The sequence below is a fragment of the Balaenoptera ricei genome, chromosome 3 (assembly GCF_028023285.1).
Source record: "Balaenoptera ricei isolate mBalRic1 chromosome 3, mBalRic1.hap2, whole genome shotgun sequence".
Classification (NCBI taxonomy): domain Eukaryota; kingdom Metazoa; phylum Chordata; class Mammalia; order Artiodactyla; family Balaenopteridae; genus Balaenoptera; species Balaenoptera ricei.
Window position 1 is genome coordinate 124449501 of NC_082641.1, and position 22549 is coordinate 124472049.

General features: G+C 38.5%; 1 protein-coding gene across 4 annotated transcripts in view; it reads right to left on the reverse strand.

Moving 5' to 3' along the window:
• Positions 1-22549, reverse strand: part of PPP2R2B (protein phosphatase 2 regulatory subunit Bbeta) — a 686797-nt gene that overhangs the window by 545413 nt on the left and 118835 nt on the right. Inside the window, exon 1 of one of the 4 annotated variants that reach the window (XM_059917412.1) lies at positions 17043-17076. The exons of the other annotated variants lie outside the window; for them this stretch is intronic. The gene's annotated coding sequence lies outside the window, so the exon portion shown is untranslated. Of the gene's footprint in view, positions 1-17042; positions 17077-22549 lie in introns of those variants that run through there. 4 annotated transcript variants of the gene reach the window in all.

The following is a 22549-nucleotide window of genomic DNA, read 5'->3' on the forward strand; positions in this document are numbered from 1 at the left end:
CATCTAAGCCAGTCCACAACAACCAGACGTCCTCAGTAACAGTAGTGGACACACACTGAGCGCTTTCCAGGAGTCTCCCACGTCAGTGCCTGTGGGGACCAGACTACCACTGATGGTAAGAGAAGATTTTAGGGAGGGAACTAAGACAAAAAAAAGGCTCAGATGCCTGTTTTGAAGCTAAACTCCATTCAGTTGTCATCATGGGGAATAGGGGTTCAATGTTTCTAGATATTCTGATTGTTCAGGAGATGGCAGAAACCTGGATTGTTATATAAAACCTGATATTTAAGTGCTGACAACTAATTTAATTTCTTAAACTTTGTGCACAAGCAAGCAAACTCTCTGGGCGTCGGGGAAGACCAGTTGGAGTCCTCTAGCTTACTCATGCTGGAACTAAATGATTTATGTCAATATGGACTTGGGAGCACTCACTTCCTTTTAAAATGTGTGATGTAACTTATATAAGCACCTACTACAACGCAACATCAAAAAAACAAAAACCTGATTAAAAGATGGGCAGAAGAACTGAATAGACATGTTTCCAAAGAAGAAATGCAGACGGCCAACAGGCACATGAAAAGATGCTCAACATCGTTAATCATCAGGGAACTGCAGGTCAAAACCACAATGAGATATCACCTCATGCCAGTCAGCATGGATGGCTGTCATCAAAAAAAAAAAAAAACCCCACAAATAACAAATGTTGGCGAGGGTGTGGAGAAAAGGGAACACTCGCACACTGTTGGTGGGAGTGTAAACTGGTGCAGCCACTGTGGAAAACAATATGCAGTTTCTCAACAAACTAAAAACAGTACTACCATATGACCCAGAAATTCCACTCCTAGATATATATCTGAAAAACACTCATTCGAAAAGATACATGCACCCCAATGTTCATAGCAGCAATATTTACAATTGCCAAGGTATGGAAGCAGCCTAAATGTCCATCAACAGATGAATGGATAAAGAAGATGTGGTATATATATGTATACAATGGAATACTACTCAGCCATAAAAAAGAATGAAATCTTGCCATTTGCAAGAATGGATGGATGGACTTGGAGGGCACTGTGCTAAGTGAAATAAGTCAGACAGAGAAAGACAAATACTGTAGGATATCACTTATATGTGGAATCTAAAAATACAACAAACCAGTGAATAAAACAAAAAAGAAGCAGACTTACAGATACAGAGAACAAACTAGTGGTTACCAGTGGGGAGAGGGGCAATACAGAGGTAGGGGGAAGAAAAGTGTTATTATGGGATTATATGAAATCATGTGTGTGAAACTTTTGAAAATTGTAAAGCACTATAGAATTTAAAGAATCTTTCATTCAGTTAAAAAAAGAACTTATAAAAATTAAAATGCATGATGTACAAAGTAGGAGGAACCCCAGAGCAATAGCTGTATTTGCCAGGAAGAGGGGGGGAAAGGGCCCCAAGACTGAATGCGGCTCTTAAAGTTCAGACTTTTGTGGCATTTGCTACAGAGTCAGGAGATCACAGTGCTTTAGTGTGAGGATTTGAGAGTCAGATGGACTGGCTCTGCTGATTACCAATGTTCCGCTCCCTTTTATTGATACTTGTTAATTTTAAATCTCTTTCAAGAACTCAAAAGCACAGCCCACAGAGCCAGGCTGTCCAGGTTGGAATCCCGGCCTTGTCACTTACCAGCTGTGTGAATTTGTTGTTGTCACTGCCTTATCTGTGCTAACAGGGCACTTTGTGTATAAATATACAAAGCAGTTTTTCTCTGGGTCTTATTAGTTGTATGCATATCTGCTTTCCTCAATATACCATGATCACCTAATAATATTAACAATACTAGAAAATATTTACAGAGCTTTTATCTTATCCTTTATCTTATGAGTTGAGCAATTTATGTGCATTGTAGCCATTAACACTCATGACAACTGTAGAACAGCCTTCTTTCTATTCCCATTATATGGATGGAGAAACTGAGTTGGCATTGTCATCATTTGAACCCAGATAGATCAACTGCAAACATGGTTACTCAACCTGGGATCTGCAGACCCTTGGGGGTGTCCAGGGACATACTTTTGAGGTTTCCACATTCATCTCTAAAATTTTTTAAATTTCATGTTCAGTTTGGTTATCCTAAAACACTGACTACCAGCACTTCTTGACTATCTGGATGACCCCTTTCTAAGCAAGTACTGCTGCATGATTTCTGTGCCTGCATTCACACCTGTGCTTACGCTCACATTGGCACTTGGTGGCGACATTTAATTGTCACAGGCTAACGAGAAAAGAACAGAGGAAGAGCCAATATGTCAATGTCGAGCTCGAGCTATGTGAGGGCCAAATGATTGCCACAAACCAAGGTGTCTTGGTATTTTTACTGGAGAAAAGTCATGGTAGAATAGAGCCATCATGACCCACAGTATTGGAGGTGTGCCAAGTCAAAAAGAATTCCCACCACGGAATCACTACCATATCCCTGCTGTGAGTGACAGTTTAGTTTCCGTAAAGCAAGATTCATTTCCCCCATAAAATTGTGTTAATTTGGATACGGTCCTTCTTTTATATTTAACTTCCAACTATATTTTTGGTTTTATAGTTTTATATGAGCTCTAAGCATAAAAAATATATATATAGATTTATATTTTCACTTACAGTAAGCAACATTACAAAAAAAAACAAATTAAGTAAACAAGCTGACTGTAAGTTTTTTGTTCTGTTTTCATTTAAAAGAGTCAGCATAGTTTTCAACTGTAAGCACATGGAATATAATGGAATGGTTTAGGGTTTGGGTTCTAAAGTCACACCCTATGGGACTGAGTCTCAATAATAACACCTTGAGTTGTGTGACCTTAGGCAAGTCACTTCTCTCTAAGATTCAGTTTCATAATTGATTAAATAGGAGAAAAAGGGATGCTGTGAAAACAAAATGATATAAGAAGTGGTTGTATGTGGCACAACCTGACTCTAGACCTGACTAGAGCTGATAATGTGAACAGTAAAGCACATGGAGCCGGTCTTTGCCCAGAGAATAAATGGATTCATTGGTAGACTTTGCTACATGGCTTGCCTGACTGTGATTCTGAGTCAAGAACTTACTAGCTGGCGGGAAAGAATTTACCTCGTGGACAACAGAGCCTGTCATTCCTGAGATGAGAGGTGCAATCACTGTGGTTTATGGGTAGCCGTTTAATTTCTTTGAGCATCTTCTTTTTATTTTAAAGAGTAACTTTCAAAAGTCTGGGATTGCTTCCAATGAGGCAATTTGATTGGTTTCCCAGAATTAGTTTCTTATTTCCAACCAAATGCACTTTTTTTTTTTTTTTTACCCATCTTCTCTTTGCATGTCTTTGTGGTCCAGAATAGAGGAAATTTACTGCAAATATTACTTTACTTCTTTAGGGAGTCAGCATCCTCCTGACCCATGGTTTGGCAAGTCACTTGCAATAATTTAAGAGGAATAAAAGTAATATTTATAAGAAAGAATGTGATTCTCAAACACCATGAATATTCAGTTGAGATTGATGACATTTTTAAAAATTATGTAATAATATTAACCACTATGCCATTGGACATTTTTTAAGTGAAAGGAACCTGGTCATTTATTGCCAGTCCTATGCAGTAAAAAGGCCATGCATTTTAGACTTAGACAGTTTTCGATTTGAATCCTACCTTGGCTGTTAGTAGAGTGAACCTGAAAAAATTTCTTTACCTTCTTTGCTCTTGATAGCCTTACTTCCAACTGACAAGGAAATATCACTTTGATAGCATAAATTTTAGCAATTTCTACTCCTTTTCTTTCTACCTTCTCAGTAGGATCTTCTGACCCAATAACCTGTCATAACAATTTCAGAGTGTTTGACATGATACATTTCATTCATGCATGCATTCCTTCATTCAGTAAATAATTATTGATTGACTACTATTTGCCATGTACTCTAATAGCCGCTAGGATTCAGTGGTGGGAAAAGGAGACAAGTTGCTTGCTCTTGAGTTTGTCTTTCATTGGAGAAGTAGAAAATAAATACAGAAACAAATAATTAAGCAAGATAGATTCAAATTTGAATGAGTGCTAAGCATGGTGCTACGATGGCAACAAAGCAAATGCATAGGTTTGCTGGAAGGCTACTTTAATCAGGCTAGCCGTGGAAGTTCTTTCTAATTAGGAGAGTCAAAGAGTTGAAGAATAAGAAGCAGCTGGCTGTACGAAGATCTAAGGAAAGAGATCCCAGGCAGAGGGAAACACAGATGCAAAAGCTGTGATAAAGGAGCTTGGGCAGAATCAAGGGTCAGTCAGCAGGGTGGCTGAAGCACATTAAGCCAGATGAGCCAGCAGGAGATGACGTGAGTGAGCCGGATCACATCAGATCAAGTAAGCTACGGTTAGGAGTTTCGATTCCCTTCCAAGTGAGATAGGAAATCATTGAAGGGTTCCATTCAGGGGCGTGATAGGATCGGGCTGCTGTGTGGGGAATACATTGTAAGGATTCAAGAGAGGGAGACCAGGGGCTTCCCTGGTGGCGCGGTGGTTGAGAGTCTGCCTGCCAATGCAGGGGACACGGGTTCGAGCCCTGGTCTGGGAGGATCCCACATGCCGCGGAGCAACTGGGCCCGTGAGCCACAACTACTGAGCCTGCGCGTCTGGAGCCTGTGCTCCGCAACAAGAGAGGCCACGATGGTGAGAGGCCCGCGCACGGCGATGAAGAGTGGCTCCCACTTGCCGCAACTAGAGAAAGCCCTCGCACAGAAACGAAGACCCAACATAGCAATCAGTCAATCAATCAATAAATAAATCTTTTAAAAAAAAAAGAGAGAGAGGGAGACCAGTTATCATGGTCCAGGTGACATGATGACGGCTTAGACTGAGATTACACAAGAGAAGATGGAGAGAATGAAATTAGAGGGAAGTGGATGGAGTCAGTACATGTTCTAGGAGTAGAAGGGACAGAACCATTGTGTTATATTATGTCTTCGGTGTCTTTAATGCTCTTGTTTTTTAAATGGAAATCAGGATTATAATGCCCTGCTGTCCTTGCCTACTTTGTTAAGACCCAGAAGAACTATAGGAAATTGTTTGGCTCTGTTGGGGCAGAGTGCTAAAATTTACATCATCCAATAAATATATACATCTGCCCAGTGCTCTGAAACATGCTTCTGAACTCTAGGACCTTACATGCTAAAACAAAGCACATTCACAGAAAGAAAAATTTCAGTGAAAATGTTGGCCATGTGAAGTTTAAAAAGGGCTATAAACTAAAGGAGCAGTTGTATTTGTTCAGGCTTTGGTGTGTGGAATATGGGGACCATGTCTTTTGGGGCACTAGGTAGAAGTTGCCTTCTGTTAACTCAATTCTGAAATATTCCAGTTTCGTCAGTATTTCAAATAAGAAGTGTGTGTGTGTGTGTGTGTGTGTGTGTGTGTGTGTGTGTGTATGAAATCAATAGGGCAAAAAATATCGATAAAGTATCTGGAACCTGAAATGGCCTGTCAGAATGGGAAAGGATTGGGTTGAAAGTAGCCTAAGGGCTAATACATGATAGTTGTGCAAAAAAAAATGTGATTCACAAAGCATATTCTTATGAATTTTCTCCAAAGAGCCTCAAACCCACCCTTTAAGGCAGAACACAGAAAATCAAGACATTTATACAGAATGCAGGAGTTAACCAAGGGATGTGAGAGTATATGTGCTTGGGAAATTTTATTATACCTTATTTATATTATTATAAAAATAAAGTACAAAGCATTATAGATTATTCTAAGTATTCAATTTGTATAACTCCCAAATAATAGCTTGACACAATTCTTGATCAAGACTTTTTGAATGATGGGCTCTTCAAATTCAGGTTAGACATTGTCCACAAAATACCTATTTGCTCAAGAATGTGATTAAACAATGAAACATAATTTTCAGCATTCAAATACTTGAAAAAATTTATTTTGTATCAAGGCACTAATAGTTTGTCTATCTTTTGATGACAAACATCGCGATAATGAAAACAGGTTTTTTAACCTTATCATTTTTTTCTTATTGTTTAAAAGAGTGATGGAATTTTCATTTGTACAACTCACATCCTTGGTCAGAGAAACTCTGAAGCCAGTCTGGATAACACTAAAAGGGCATGTCTACTGCAGAAGGATAGACATACCCCACGCATGGGAAGACAGAGATTTGGCTATCAGATTGCAAATGCATCTCCCAGGTTCCCATCCAGCTTTGCAGTCCCCCATCCTTACTGGCCACATTTTGGTCATCATGACATGCTCTTTGGACAACTGGAACACAGGCTCCTCTGGCAGCTCCATTTGTTCTTTGTCACAATGGGAGGTTGTACCTAAAGAAGACAGCTGGCAGCCAGAGGTAACCAATCTTGAGGTTTTGTCCCCCCTAGAGCTGACTCAGATGACTTGAGGAGTGGGAGTGGTGATGGGAACTTTCTGATGCGCCCCCAAACCCTTCGTGGCTACATTCAAGCGTGTCACAGTACCTGAGGCTATAAAGTACACAAGGACGATCTTGATGCAGATGAAGAAGCAGATGCTCTCAGAACAGTGACAATGCCTTTCTGACTTTCCCATAGTTAGAATATAACAGGTCACAGACTAAACCAGCTCTTATAATTGCACATTCTTTCCACTACATCTCATTCCCTCCCTCGATGCAATAAGCTTTAAAAAAATCCAGCAACACAGATCCCAAAGAGTCCTGGGGATTCACATTTATAAGGTCATGTTTCTAGCTTTTACGTGTTGAATGAGAACCTATAAAGATATGTAATGCAAAAGATCATGTAAAAAATTTGCCTCTTTCCCTTTTCCAAAGCATCCATGTATCCCACAGTGATGGAGTGGGAATTCACTACATTTTAGCTGTTTGGTTTTATAAACTGAGGCAGTGGATAAAAGTTTGCCACTCTTCAGAAACCAGATGGCTGTAAGCTTTCTATTGTAGTCATTGTTTTGCTTAATAACAGTAAACATTTCCTCTTCAGCTGACAACCATGCAAAGTCAGACTGATGACAGTAGTCTGAGAGCAGCCTCTACCCTTGGCTCTTACACAATCGGCAAATGGAAGTTTGTGCTTGTTGGTGCCCGTAGACAGCTGAGAGAGGGGAGACTCCAGGTGGCTCTGGTGCTGCGCGTGCGCAAAGAGACGCAGGTTCTCTCCACAGCAGAGCACACCTGATTCTCTAAAACTGCAGGAAGAATGGCTAAGAGTGGCATGGGAGGGCCCCTCCTCACCGTAATCCATACTATTGCCCAGAGGCAACTACCCCTCACCTCTCAGCAGCATATCTCCCACCTGAATCTGCCCGCTTAGAGTTATTTGCAATCCTGGACCACCCCAGGATGCAGGAAAGCTGCAGACAGGGAGTGGAGTCAGGAGAGTACCAGAGGAGCCCTCTGCTTTGGGAAAGTTCTGAGGGAGCTGCATGCCTATATTTGACCTGTACATACCAGTAAGGCCATAATGATTGTTAATGACCAGTGACCACTCTGTTTGGTCAATGCCCACGCCAGACAATTGTTAAAAAATTTCCACATTGCCCCTGATAACGTGTACTCAGATGATGCCAGAGATACACAGAAGATATTTCCCTGGCCCAAACAGTGCTTTTATTACTATATACTATCAATAAAATGCCTCATTCGGGGGGCTTGTACCTATTTATAAAGTAGGTTACATGGTTTATCACCTATAATTCTCCCATGAGGCAGGTATTAGAATTATTGTCATTTTATCGGTGTAGAATCACAGGAACGGAGAGGATAAGCAACTTGCCCAAAGCCACCTAGAGAATAGTTAGCTATATCAGACCTCAAGCCCAGGCAGTACAACTCTGGAGCAAGTTATGTGTGTGTCTGTGTGTGTGTGTCTGTGTCTGTATGTGTGTTTAAGGTAAACAAGGAACTGTAGAACAATGATATATATTCATAAATTTTAAAAGTATAAAAGACATTAAAACTTCCACCCCACCAGTGGTAGCCTTGGTCAAGAGGTAGAGAATAATTTGGACACTTTTTCTGAGATAAATGTTAATGCTGTAGTCTGAATATTTATGTCCTCCACAAAATTGATATGTTGAAATTCTAATGCCCAGTATGATGTTATTAATAGGTAGGGCCTTTGGGAGGTGTTTAAGTCATGAGGGTGGAACCCTGATGAATGGAATTAGTACCTTATAAAAAAGGCTCCAGAGAGATCCCCAGCCCCTTCCACCATGTAAGGATACAGTGAGAAGGCGCAGGCTATGAACCACCAAGAGGACCCTCACTAGAAGGTGAACATCCTGGTACCCTGATCTTGGACTTCCCAGCCTCCAGAACTGTGAACAATAAATTTGTATTGTTTATAAGCACCCAGTCTGTGGTATTTTATTTTATCAGTCCAAATGGACTCATAGTTAATATTCGTCGTTTTTGCTTAAGGGAAAGTTTCAATGTACACTGCAGATTTTAGTAGCTCCCCTCTTGGCTCAGAATAACTACTGAGGAGAGCACATTCAATTGATGAATTCAACACGTATTTATTAATAAGTACCTTCTATGTTGAAAGTATTGTGGTAGACAGTGGGGATGTAAAATTTGGACTGAATTCTTAAGGAATGATCAAGAGGGGGGGATAAAGTTACTAGGGATTATAATATCCTGAAGCAACATGCAGTAGTAAATAACTCTTCTCATCTGTCCTCAGGTGGATTATTTTAAGGAACATTCTACAGGTTCCTCAGAGTGTTCCTACAAGGTCAGCCTCAGTTGGCTACAATAAAACCAGCTTAATAATCCCCTCTTCTGTTACCTTTCCTTTTTTCCCTGCTTCAGTCTTCAAAGTCTTCCTCTACCCTTTCCCTGTTCCCTGAGATTACTTCCCAAAGTAACTGCCTACAAGCAAGCCTCTGTCTTGAGTGGTTTTTTTGAAAATATCAACAAAATGGACAAATCCTTAGCTAGCCTAAGAAAAAAAAAGAGAAGACTAGAAAAATAATATCAGAAATAAAAGTGGAGACATTACAACTGATTTCACAGAAATTAAAAGGATTATAAAAGACTAATGTGAACAGTTATATACCAAGAAACTACATAGCCTAGAAGAAACAGATAAATTTCTAGAAACATACAACCTGTCAAGATGGAATCAGAAAGAAATAGAAAGGGCTTCCCTGGTGACGCAGTGGTTGAGAATCTGCCTGCCAATGCAGGGGACACGGGTTCGAGCCCTGGTCTGCAAAGATCCCACATGCCGCGGAGCAACTAGGCACGTGAGCCACAACTACTGAGCCCGCGCGTCTGGAGCCTGTGCTCTGCAACAAGAGAAGCCACAATAGTGAGAGGCCCGCGCACCGTGATGAAGAGTGGCCCCTGCTTGCCCCAACTAGAGAAAGCCCTCGCACAGAAAGGAAGACCCAACACAGCCAAAAATAAAAAATAAAGAAATAAAGAAATAAAGAAATAGAAAATATGAACACACCTATAACTAGTAAGGAGATTAAGTCAGTAATCAAAAATCTCCCAAGAAAGAAAAGCCCAGGGCCAACATCACTAACCATCAGGAAAATGCAAGTCAAAACCACAATGAGGTAGCACCTCACACCTGCCAGGATGGCAATTATCAAAAGAGCCCAGAAAATAACAAGTTTTGTTACAGATGTGGAGAAATTGGAATTCCACGCTATTGGTAGGAATATAAAATAGTGTAGCCACTATGGAAAACAGTAAAGCTTTTCCTCAAAAAACTAAAAATAGAATTACCATATGATTCAACAATTCCAATTCTGGTTATTTATCAAAACAAAACTGAAATCAGGATCTTGAAGAGATATTTGCACTTTCATGTGCAGTGCAGCATTGTTCAAAATAGGCAAGACATGAATGCAACCTAAATGTCCACTGACAGGTGAATGGATTTTTAAAAAGTGGTATGTGCATACAATGGAATATTATTCAGTCATAAAAGAGGGAAATCCTGTCATATACTATAAAATGGATGAACTTTGAGAACATTATGTTAACAGAAATAAGGACACAGCAGGACATATATTACATGACTTCACTAATATAAGGTATCTAGAGTAGTTAAACTCATAGAAGCAGGAAATAAAATGGAGGTTGCCATGTGCTGAGCGGGGAAAGCAGAGAGTTGCTATTCAATGTGTATGGAGTTTCAGTCATGCGGGATGAAAATGTTCTAGAAATCTGCTGTACAACACTGTGCTTACAGCTATCAGTACTGTACTCTACATTTAAAAATTTAAGAGGGTAGTCTCATATTATGTGTTTTTTTAACCACAATAAAAAAAAAAAGCTAACTTAACACTAAGATTTTAGAAAGATATTTACCTTGACCTGTATAGCATTAACTTTCCAAAAAAACAAAATTAGGAATTATTGAATTTGGGGGTTTGTAAAAGAGAGCTGTCATGTCTCTTTATCACCGGAAAATATGATCCTTCACATGTTAGCAAGCCTCTTTGGAAAATTATCAGGGCTACACAATTAGGCAGTGTCTGTGGAAATGATGAAAGGGAAAAAAATTGAACACTGGCAACATTGTGTTCCTTCCAGAAAATGGAAAGAATGCTTGTCTTCATCTATAACATTATTTTCTTTGACTTTCTAGTTGCATCTGGGATGAAAGGGAACTATTTATAACACAAAGATTATTTGTGCCAATTTTCTAGTTAATATACAGCAAGGGCAATGGATTTTTTGTTCTTGCCTAACCAATAATTTGGAAGAGTGTACTTAGCAAACAGTTATAGGCTGTAAGAAAAAAAGGGTATCTGCTGGTACATTAGAACTAATTGGGGGAAAATAAGCCTGTTTTTCATAAACCACAAATAATGGTTTGAGCAATAACATTTATTATCATAATTTTTACATAGTAATGCAATTAACTAAGGAATTATACTGAAGCAGAATATATCATTTACTCTCATAGCTCCCTTGTGCCAAAAGAGACAGATACAGTACTTTCTTTATCCCACAGATAAGAGATGTCGAATATAACCAGCACACAAGGCAGAGCCTAAATAGAAACCGGGTATCTTTAACCCCTGATTAATACTCCAGTTTGTACTTAGAATATACCACTTCTGTATTTTTCAAAGGATTTACAGAAATATCTATAGATTAGGAACAAAGAAAGGAATGATATTTAGAATTCTAAATGCTTTTGTATATGTTCCCTTTCTGTCTGGTAACCAATTTCCCTATAATAGAAGCAGTGCTGAGCGTGGAAAAATGGCAGTTGTAACTCATGATTATGTAAATTGGTATCGGTATCGTCATGGGCTGCAAACCAGGCAGAGACCAAGATTGACCCTGGGCAAGGGCCTGAGCTTATATTGCTGGAGTTCAGTATCGTTGCTTGAACTCCTGTTTGTCTGATCCCACTTGTTCTGTAGGGTGGCTGCAAGGGTGAACAGTTAGTATAGATACTTGAATGACTAAGGTAAACTCGTGGTTTGATCATCCAATAAAGTTATCAGAAAAGTAAAGAATAGTCTCCGGCCCTGCTATTTCCTTACTCCAGATATAAAAGCCTGAGAAAAAGAATAAATAATGAGTAGAGACACCATTCTAGAAGGTCATTCTTAACTTCAAAAGAATAGGATAAATTGATTCAGTGTCTCCTAAATGTGACAATGCAGCATCCTTCCTTCAGCATTTGACATATTCTTCGATCCCTTGTACCCCTGTGGGTGAGGGTACCAAGTAAAATTAAAAATTGAGTTGTTAATGTCCGGTGTTACCTTGGGCTTAATAGGGAATGTCAAATTTGTGAGCTACAGTAGAGACATAGAGACACATCTTTCCAGGGGGTTGGGTAGTAAGCACATCACGTAAGGTAAAAATGAATCAAGTCAAAACTGCATTTGGGAAAGCTCCATGTTGGACCTAAATGTAACATGTTTCAAAACATCCAACACAGCCAAATTTTTCTTTCTTACTGAAACATACTTCTGTTTTCTTCTTCTTATTTTTTTTTTTTCTGATTGAACACCATGTTAGGTAGGTAGCTTGCATCTGGGACATGTTGCAATTTTTAAAGAAAGTATTTTAAAGCCTAGAATCTCTCTGTATGGTGAATGTGTCTGACAGAGGGAACAAGAGATTGCTTCCCATCTTGTCACACACTGAGGAATATACTCATTGAGTGGAAGGCAATCAGAAGGGCCTGCAGTATTTCAATTGTTCATTCATTTGTTCTCGTCCTCATTCTCAAGTTACCGTTCATTCATACAATCTTGACTTCTGTCTCTTTGGTCCACCCTCTTCTCCCTCTCCTTTGGCAGAGCACGAACAGGTGAATTTGCATACATTAAATATCCCTCTGATTTGATTCCACTGCGGCACTCAAGGCAGACATCATCAATCAATCACAACACGATTTTCCTCCCACTCGGCCCAGACTGGACCTCACGGCTCTTCCCAGCACCGCGCTCCAGGCAGCCACTACAGGTTGACCAGTGCAGACTCTCTGACATTCCATATAGTTCTTTTAAACCACTTAGATTCCTTTGCTGTTTTTAATTAATTTATTTATTTATTTATGTCTGTGTTGGGTCTTCGTTTCTGTGCGAGGGCTTTCTCTAGTTGCGGCAAGTGGGGGCCACTCTTCATCGCGGTGCGCGGGCCTCTCACTATCGTGGCCTCTCCCGTTGCGGAGCACAGGCTCCAGACGCGCAGGCTCAGTAGTTGTGGCTCACGGGCCCAGCTGGTCCGCGGCACGTGGGATCTTCCCAGACCAGGGCTCGAACCCGCGTCCCCTGCATTGGCAGGCGGATTCTCAACCGCTGCGCCACCAGGGAAGCCCACCTCCTTTGCTGTTTTTGAGCTTCATTTCTGTATATGATTTTTAAAAAGAAAGTACCAGATGAGATGCTTTCAAGAACTTACACTGAATTTTATGATTTCATGATCCTTTGGCCAATTAAGGCCCATTGATCAAATCCACCTCATCACCTGTTTTTGTATGGCCTGTGAGCTAAAAATAGATGTTACATGTTTAAATCACCGAAAAAAAATCAAAGAATAATAATATTTTGTGAAATGTAAAAATCGTATGTAATTAATATTTGTGTCCATAAATAAAGTTTTATTGGAAAATAGTCACTGTTATTTGTTTACATATTATCTATGGCCATTTTTACACTACATGGAGTTGTAGCTGTGTCAGAGGGTGTACACCCACGAAGTCTAACATATTTACTAATTGATCCTTTACAGAATAAGTATCAGCTAAAGTATGATGAGAAAATAGTGGGTTGAATGCCAAGTCAAGAGAATTGGTATCAGTGGCAGAGTTGATAACAAACGTATGGACACCAAGGGGGGAAAGGGGGGAGGGGATGAATTGGGAGATTGGGATTGATATATATATATATACACCAATATGTATAAAATAGATAATTAACGAGAACCTGCTGTATAACACAGGGAACTCTATTTCACTTCGCTGTACAGTAGAAATGAACACAACATTGTAAAACAACTACACCCCAGTTAAAAACAAAAGGGCAAGTAACATAACATGAATATATGTATTTGTTGAAAATTCGTCTTACGACACACTTTAAAAACGTGAATTTTATTATAAAATTTATATTACTTTTATTTTGTTATAAAAAATTCATCATAAGAAAGGAATGCCAAACATAAAAATAAGAAAGAACCAGGAATTTATGGGGGACTACAGAGAGGAATTTGACCTGAAATTAGGGGCTCTGATAGAGGCCACTGAGATGTAAATTTAACATGAAGTTTGTCAGTATTTCATAATCCAGCTAAGAAGTAAGTTCAGTGAATACTATGGGAGTCTTGGGAGGATGCATTCTATTTTTCAAATTGTTCACTATTTACTAGTTATATTTTTAAAGTTATAAAAAACAAGTAACTTCTCTAATCTTCTATTTCAGAAGCTAAAATAAGTCCCTCCTTCCCCCATAGGAATGGTGGAGGAATCATTAAGAAAAATACTCTAAATCAAAGTATGATTAATGCTATTTATATTTCATGTTAGTATGATAATCCTTTGCAATTGGTTAATGATATGCTTACACATGCTTTTACAAGTGTTTGAGTCTGCAGTGAATTATGCAAACTTAAGTAGAATTTTACTTCTGATTAAATTTTGGTTTATGCAAACTGAAAACTATTTAATATTAACTATCAATATAAGTCAACGTTTTATTAGTTCAGAACTTAATTGCTTTCTATAATCTTTGCAAATGAAGTTTTTCTTCTTTTAAAGGATTTTGGAGCCGTTAATTTCTCCATATATGTGAAAAGAAACATCTCATTTGCTGAAATATAATTTGAAATTTCTTTAACTCTCATTAGTATTTGGGTAACATTCAGTTCCTGTTACTGGAGAAGAACAACTAACACAGAAGGAGGAAATAGCTGAGCAGCAGAGGAAACACACTAAGCGTCTCGTGAGAGTCAGATGTTAAAATTACATAATTAATTAAGAAGAAAAATGTCCTCTACAGAAAAGTTTATCTAATTCTCCATGGTTGGAAGAAAGATGGCTTTTTAATAAAGGTAGAAAAGTATGGTATGTATTTACCATAATAGTCAAATAAAGGTAGGAAAATTGAATTAATAATTCACACATTTTTTAAACTCTTAATTAATTGTGTAAGAGTAGCCAGGGTGTTTGCAATCACATATACACATACATTATGGAATCAGATTAACAATGGATGCATTAAAATGTGTTGAATAATTTAAATATGGTCATAAGTAGTAACCTTGTCTGAGTTAATTAGGCTTACTATAATATACAATAGAACATCCCAGAGAAAGAATTCAAAAACAAAAAAATTTCTGGAATAATTCTGAGATAACATATCCGAGTGTTATTAGGTTGACTAAGGTTCCAGTATTGTCTCTAATACTATCTCTCATATTTCCTAGTCACATAAATTAATCTGGCTGAACTTTAGATACTGCGTTAGTACAAAAGGAGAAACTGTTTACCCATAGGCTTTTGTGAGGATTAAATTCACATAGTAAGCATAAAATAAATGTTTGTAATACACCCATAATTTTGCAGTTTTGTTTGTTTAGACACTGCAAAAATTGTGTTAATGCTAATTAATGATTAGATTTCAAAAATTAGATTTGCATCTATTTCTTTATACTTAGAGTTAAGGATTTTCTAGTATTACATACTGGATTTGAGCAGACACATTTTGTAGTTCATACTACTTAGAATTGTAGTTTTAACAAGTAAATTCTGTTAAACGCTGAGATTCATTGAAATGTTATTTCTTGTTGCCTGAACTACCTAAGTCCATGGAAATAGTTTTTTTCAACTTTCTACTGACCTTGTTTCTTCTAATGATAAAAATACATCTTTGCTTACTCTAACAAGAACTGGAAATATAACTCTGTTCTAATGAAACAGGAAACTTACAAAGTAGGGGGAATATACAGCAGTACATAAGGCACTTGCTTCATATCTGTCGAAGAAAGGATCCCATTATTCTGCATAGGAAGAAAGTCAGGATTTGAAAGCAAGAAGCCAGACATCTCAATGTATTTCATGTGGAATCTTCAAGAACATAAGCATCACTCATATTCAAAGAAACTAGAAACTGTAGCTGTTTTGAACAGCAGAAGTCGCCATTTGCATGGGAAAAATAGGGACTCTGAACTTGGGGGTGCCAGTGTTCAAATCCCAGTTTAGATTTAGCTGTTAATTTCAGTAAGTTACTGAACTTCTCTGAGTCTCAGCTTCCTTGCCCTTAAAGTGTGGATAATAATAGCTACTTGGAATCACTGCTTTCAAAATTCATTTAGTGCACACAAAATGCCTTTTGAAGAGTAGGTGTTTAATAACATGAAGTTACCCTTACTACATAACCATTTCCTTTCATCAGTGGAGATCATTTCAGATGGAATACTACTGCTGTCATCTTGTCAGTGTGCACTCCTCAAGTATCAGAGCAAAAGCAAATTTGCAAAACAAACCAGCCCACTCATTTGAAGTAAAAGGAAAGGAAGGTGATACTATCCCAACCACTCAAGCGTACCACGCCTGGGGAGGAAAAAGCAGGCCCACCACCCTTTGAATAATCTACTCTACACTCTAGTTCTTCAAGAGTTTATCTAAGAAACAGGAAGTCCCAGTCAAAGGAATTCAAAGAATTCTTGAAAAAATGGTTGTGCTCAGAATAATGAGGTCAAAAGAACAGGTATTGTAGTAGGTGACAAACAGTCCAGGTTTGCCCCAGACTGTCCTATATCAGCACTGAAAGTCCCACATCTCAGTAACCCTTTCAATCCAAGGCAAACAGAGTTGGCTGTTTGCTCTAACCATAGGTCACAGTACGTGCTCCCTGGTCATAGAATAACAGTACTAGAAGGGACCATAGAAACTACCCAGTCCAACCTCTTCATTTCACAGATGGAAAGTCTGATCCTAGGTATGGGCCAGTGACATCTCCCCAGGTACAGAGCTAAATCCAAAGAGTGTTTCAGAAGACAAGGGAACTCCAGTACTCTAATTCTAGATTTGTAAGTGTCATACAGAAGAAAAAAATTTATAGTGATGAAAGGCCCAGACCTTGAATTCAGATTACTTGGGCTTCTATCCTGTGACTCTGCACAAACTCTCCAACCTTTTTAAGCTCCAGTACTCTTGACTGAAAATTGGTATTGTTAGCATTGAATGATGGGGTGCAAGTAAAGTGTTGGGCTCAGCGCTTGGCACATAAAAAATGTTAAATAAATATCTATTATTAGTAGTAGTAGTTTTAATCTATTTCTCTTCTTTTCCTTCATTAATCATCATCATCATCATCATTATTATTATTACTTGCTACTTAGAACAAGGGAGACGCAAGGAAGGATAATAAGACTCTTTCTTGGATTTTCACTAAAATCATATGGACTTTAAGTACACCAAAGGATAGTGTTTCACACTTGGAAGTTACTTGAAATAAGTCACTGTGAACTTGTGTCATGCTGATCTGAACAATTTACAGACACTTTTGGAAAAGATACTTCTTTGATTAGGACAAATACACTGAAATTGCTTTAGTAATTTACCTTCAAAGTACTGCATGTAGTTCTTCCAAAAGGCTCCTTTTAAAATGCTGAATCTTTACCGCCATTCCCTAGGTCCTGAGCCATTCCCTGTAGAAACCAAACTATTAACAGCACTCACCAAAGGATGGATGTGCCACAATAAAGATGAGGTATATTTGAAATTATTACATAGACCAATGATACAACAGAATTTTGATTCAGAAGTAATGCTTCATGAATATAACTAGTATTCAGAAGATGTGGCCTACTTCAGGATACAAAAAAAGCCAAATACACAATTTCTCTTTCTTCTATTCCTCTTTTACAGTTCAATACTATAATCTGTTAAAATGTAAGTCACTTCCATACCTAGCAGTGTACAAAATGATGAAAAAATCAGAATTTTAGAAAACCAAGTCAGGTGCCTTTGAGGACCACAGCATGCTTTCTTCAATGTGCACTGAACGGAGATGAGCTTTGAGAGGAGTAAAGGACAGCATTTTACCCTTAATTTCAGAGGCACTTGAAGATATTTCACTACCTCCTAGTTTGACTTATATTCTAGATTGTTTCCTATTTGCCTTTTCTAAACTTCTCATCGAAATAGCCTCCAAAAATACAAAAATTCACAGCAACTCTGGGAGAAAATATCTCGAATTACACCATGGATAGGCTAAACTGAGAAACATCTGTGTCTAAAGAGGGCAATTTTTTAGGGAAAAAAACACTATCCCCAGAAATCCACAAATGGAGGCAGAAGAGTCCAAAACAAAACACATAAATTAATCCAATGAAACCTAACATTCACCTTAAACGTGAAAAATATGTATTTATACATTAATAGATTTTTAAATATCTCCTTAGGCAATTAAAAAAAGAAATATAATTTCATCAGATGTATTTTCCATTGTTAGAACACAACCCCATGTCATTCCCTGCACTTCTGGGTCATATGGAAGGCCAGCTCATTGCAAAGACATCCAAATAAACAAGAAAAACACCAAGATAAAGGAAGGAGAGGGGAAATGGTAGATGAATACTTATTAGCTTGCTATATTATCTATGTAAATACCAAGTCTATTGACCGTTCCTACATGCTCCTGAATATTCTAATATATGACTATTTAGGGTGTGTGTGTGTGTGTGTGTGTGTGTGTGTGTGTGTGTGTGTGTGTGTTGAGAGTAAAGGCCTGAGAAGGGAACCTGTGACTTAAGGAATTAAATTGTTTATAGGTAAATAAGATCACTCCATCCCCTCACGGTCACAGCTTTATCTAATCTTTCATAAGAGTGAGGTATAAACTAATGATGTAGAGAACAAAGTCAAGCTGTGAATGTCTCATTTCTTTCTTTATAATATACAGAAACTGTTTAAGAAATTAAATCCTTTGCACATTGTGAGCTGTCATTCATAGATCGTTTGCTTGAATAATATGAGTAGCTGACATCAGAAAAGCCAAGTTGAAATCTTCTGGCTTTAAAACAACTTTATGGGAATGCTCTCTCTTTAAGGTTATATTTTTGATCTTTATATTTATGATATAAGAAGGGATTAAAATTGTGTCACATGCACTTATCCATACAAGCACACGCACACACATACGCCATACAGAGAGGAAGCCTATAGTGTAATGAAAAGGATATTGACTTTGTGGTAAACCAGAGCTGGGAGTTTGGGAAACTTACGACACCATTTGAGTTTCTGTTTTCTGTTCTGAAAACAGAAGATAGCAGCACAGAGTTTATGGGTTTGTCGTGACAGGAGTACACACTGCCTCTGTCAGGATACTGCACTTGCTGTTTTCTCTGTGGATGGTGTTTTCCTCCTTCACAACCTGGCCACACTAAAGCTCCTTGGTTTCCCTGAACACAATCCACTCTCTCTTGCCCACACAGCTTTGCACATGCTGTTCCCTCGGGCTGGAGTACTCTTTTCCCCTTCCCTTTGCACAACTAACGTGTACTTTACCTTCAGGACTGAGCTTGGGTACTATGCTCCTGTGACACCTTTGCTGACACCCCTAGACTAGGCCATGTGCTTCATTTATGTACTCGCGGAGCATTCTAACTTCTGTTATCACGCCCCTATTACCCTGGACTGAAGTTGCCAGCTAATTTGCCTGAATTTTTATTAGATGATGAGCTCCTTAAAATACGTATCTATTTAGTTCAGGGTTCTAACCATGTCTCCCGACAATGATCTTTCCAAACCAACAGTGCTGAGGAGGGCCCGGTAACATGGGCATTCTTTCACACTTTTTGTACACAAGAGAGGTATTTGGTGTAATAATAGTAATAATAATGCAATTATTAGGTATCTCTCTGCACCATGCATGGCAAAAAGTGCTTTCATGCACTATCTCATTTAGTCATTGCAATACTCACTGGGAATATGTACTACTAGCATCCGTATTGTACAGATCAAGAAACAAAGACTCTGAGTCTAAATGACTTCACAAGGGCATGCAGCTTTAGACGGTGAATTCGAGAAACAAACCCAGGTCTGTCTGACGCTAACAAAATTTTTTTCTCACCAAGAATGCAAGTTTTCTGGACAACAATTAAATGATTCACTCCTCAATGAATGCTGTGGAATAAATGAGCACACGGGTGTATATACAGTGGGCACCACAACTATTCATTTCTCAAGTGCTTTAACTCATACCCATTTTTCCTCTCTTTCTCTTCTTCAGTTAATTATTTTGAGTAAGCATGTATGAGGGAACAATTTGATACTATATCTACCTCTTTATTTTGGACAATAAATATAAAATGTTCCCATTACATCTTATTGTTTCCTTCTCCTCAATTAAACTGTCACACTCACAGGCTGAATGGTGAAGCCAGCGTGGTACATATTGTGCACTCACTAGAGTGCTTGCTCCTTAAGAACAGGGGTTGTTTATTTATCTTTGTGGCTCCAGCTTCTGGCCTGATGTTGTCCCCACTGTAGACAAATGATAAACTCTGCAGGAATGGGTTGTTAAATAAATCGTGAACTTGAGGTTACAGAATTTGTAAAGGCCGTTTCGAAACTATGAATATAACTCATTTAATGAAATTGAGAAACAAAATGGAGGGTCTTTGCAAGGATAATAGCTAAAAGAAATGTCAGGTTATCACACAGTTTCTACAAGTGAGTAAATTGGTAGAAGTGGACAAACCAGGTAAAACTGAACATTAAATTTCATTCAACAAATATTTGCCAACTTACTAAATCTGAGACACTGTGCTAGGATCTATGATTTATTGGATAACTAAGGAGAATTTTCTTATTGTTACAAAAGAGAACTTATCTTTTTAGTAACTGAGAATAATTTGCATGTCAGACCAAGAGAAAATAAAGCTTTGTCTTATGTGGAGAGGGCAGAGCAATCTTACTAAAACTCAACTTAATGAGGTCCATTTTCCTGCCTAACACATCTGAGGGCTTCCCACTGCCGTTATGTTTAAATTTCAAGCTCTTTTCCATAGCATATTTGGTTCCTCAGATCTTTCTTCCATCCTTTCTCACTCCCACTATACTCCTTATTTTCCAATTACACTACATTTTTTATATGTCTCCCCAGATATTATGCTTTTGTAGGCCTCCAGTCTCCAGATTTGGAATGCCTTGCTCTCTATCTAGTGACCTTCCATTCATCCTTCAAGACACTGATCAAGTTACTGAAGCTTCTGACACCTTCAGGCAGAAGTAACCGATTCAGCCAGTGCTCTCCAGGGGTTCCCACTGGGCACCTATCAATCTCAGGCTGCAGTTACACTTCTATCCAAACCACAAAATTCTCATGTCCAGCTTCATGTCTTACTTGTCTTTGTATGTTTTAAATATAGCCCAATAAGTGTCCATTTACATCATGGGAATGGTTACTGCTTTGCGGTGTAATACGTCTTCTTTGTATTTTCCTCCTGGACTAAGAAGTGAAAAAAAATGGTAGAAATAGACAAGCATTTATTTATTTAATTAAATGCTTTCTATTTACCAAATACTGGTTCAACACTGGATGTATAATGGTGGATAAGACAGATGTTCCTTCCCCCATGGAGCCTGCATTCAGTGGGGGAAAGCATAGCAAAGAACTTACATAAGCCAATTAATTATAGTTTGTAATGAGTGATAAGATGGAAGAAATTAGAGTACATGGTGGGGAATGGAGAAAGTGGCAGGGAAACAACTTCAGGTTAGAAATTGAGGGAAGGTTTCTCTGAACTAGGGAAAGGTGAACTGATAGCTGAATGATGAGTCCAGAACCATGTCCATGCATAAACAAGAGTCATTCAAATGTCCTGGGGTAGGGACACACTTAGCATGGTCTGCAGAAAGCCATGGTGGCTGGGGTGGAATGAGCAGAACACTGGTCCTAGATGACATTGGACCAGTTGGCAGGGAATGGACGGGATAAAAGAGTGTCACTTTATTCTCAATGCTGTGAAACCCAGTGGACAGCTTCAAGCCAAGAATGGAATGGTTGGATTGGTGTGGTGTTAGCGCTTGTGTTGCAAGCCATGACTTAAAGAAAAAAAGTTTTCAAATTCTGGATATCTCTCTGGACAAGACTTCCTCACTGGTTTACTGGTCACTTCATTCTCCTCTCCACTGGGTGGCTCCAAAGATTGTCATAAGTATCTGGCCTGGTTAGTCTCCCAAGTAACTGCTTTACGGCAGTACCCTTAAACAGCTATGTTTAAGATAGGAATAGAGACAAGAGAGTATGAACAACTGAATAAATAAAAGGGTAAAACACAATCAGCTCTTTGAAACAGACCTGCATTTGATAGACTATATATGATACAAGAATCACTATTTTTTCTATAAAACCCGTGTATGCCAAGCCTTTACATGACTAAATACATTAGGACTGATGAGTAGTTTTATTTTAAGCAGAAGTGACTGTACTGACAGAAGAATGGTTTATAGAAGATATCTGAGAAGTATTAGGGCAGAACCTGGCAGCCTGCTAATTAAAATGACAGCCTTAACAGTTGCCAGTTTCTGCGTGCTTACTCTGTGCTGCTTAGCACCACGCTAAGTGCATTACTATATATACATTGTCTCATTAAATCTCCCATTAATCATAGCTGATAGGAATGACCATTATCCCCTTTACTAAAATTGGGCAATTGAGACTTAGGACCTTTAAGTGACTTGGCAAACATCTCAGAGATATTAAGAGGTGGAGCTCACATTTGGGTAGAAGGCTGCCTGATTCCAAAGCCCTTTATGCAAGCCAGGACCAAAAAGAGGCTTCCAGAGACATCACTTCTAGTCTCAATCTGCTTTATTGCAATCTCAGTTTTCTCAGTGATAAAATGGATATCATTATCTCCTAGGGGAAAGGGGGAGATAATAATAGGGGTCCAATAAATCTGTAGTGCATCTCCAATGCCATGAAGACAATCAAAGTATTTTGGAAACTACCAGATGGTATATAAAAACAATGTATTTTCAATCAGGTGTCTGATTTGTTCCTTAAAAATAATATCCTCTCCCCGAAATGATTCCTTAAAAATTCTCTTTTTTTTCTAAA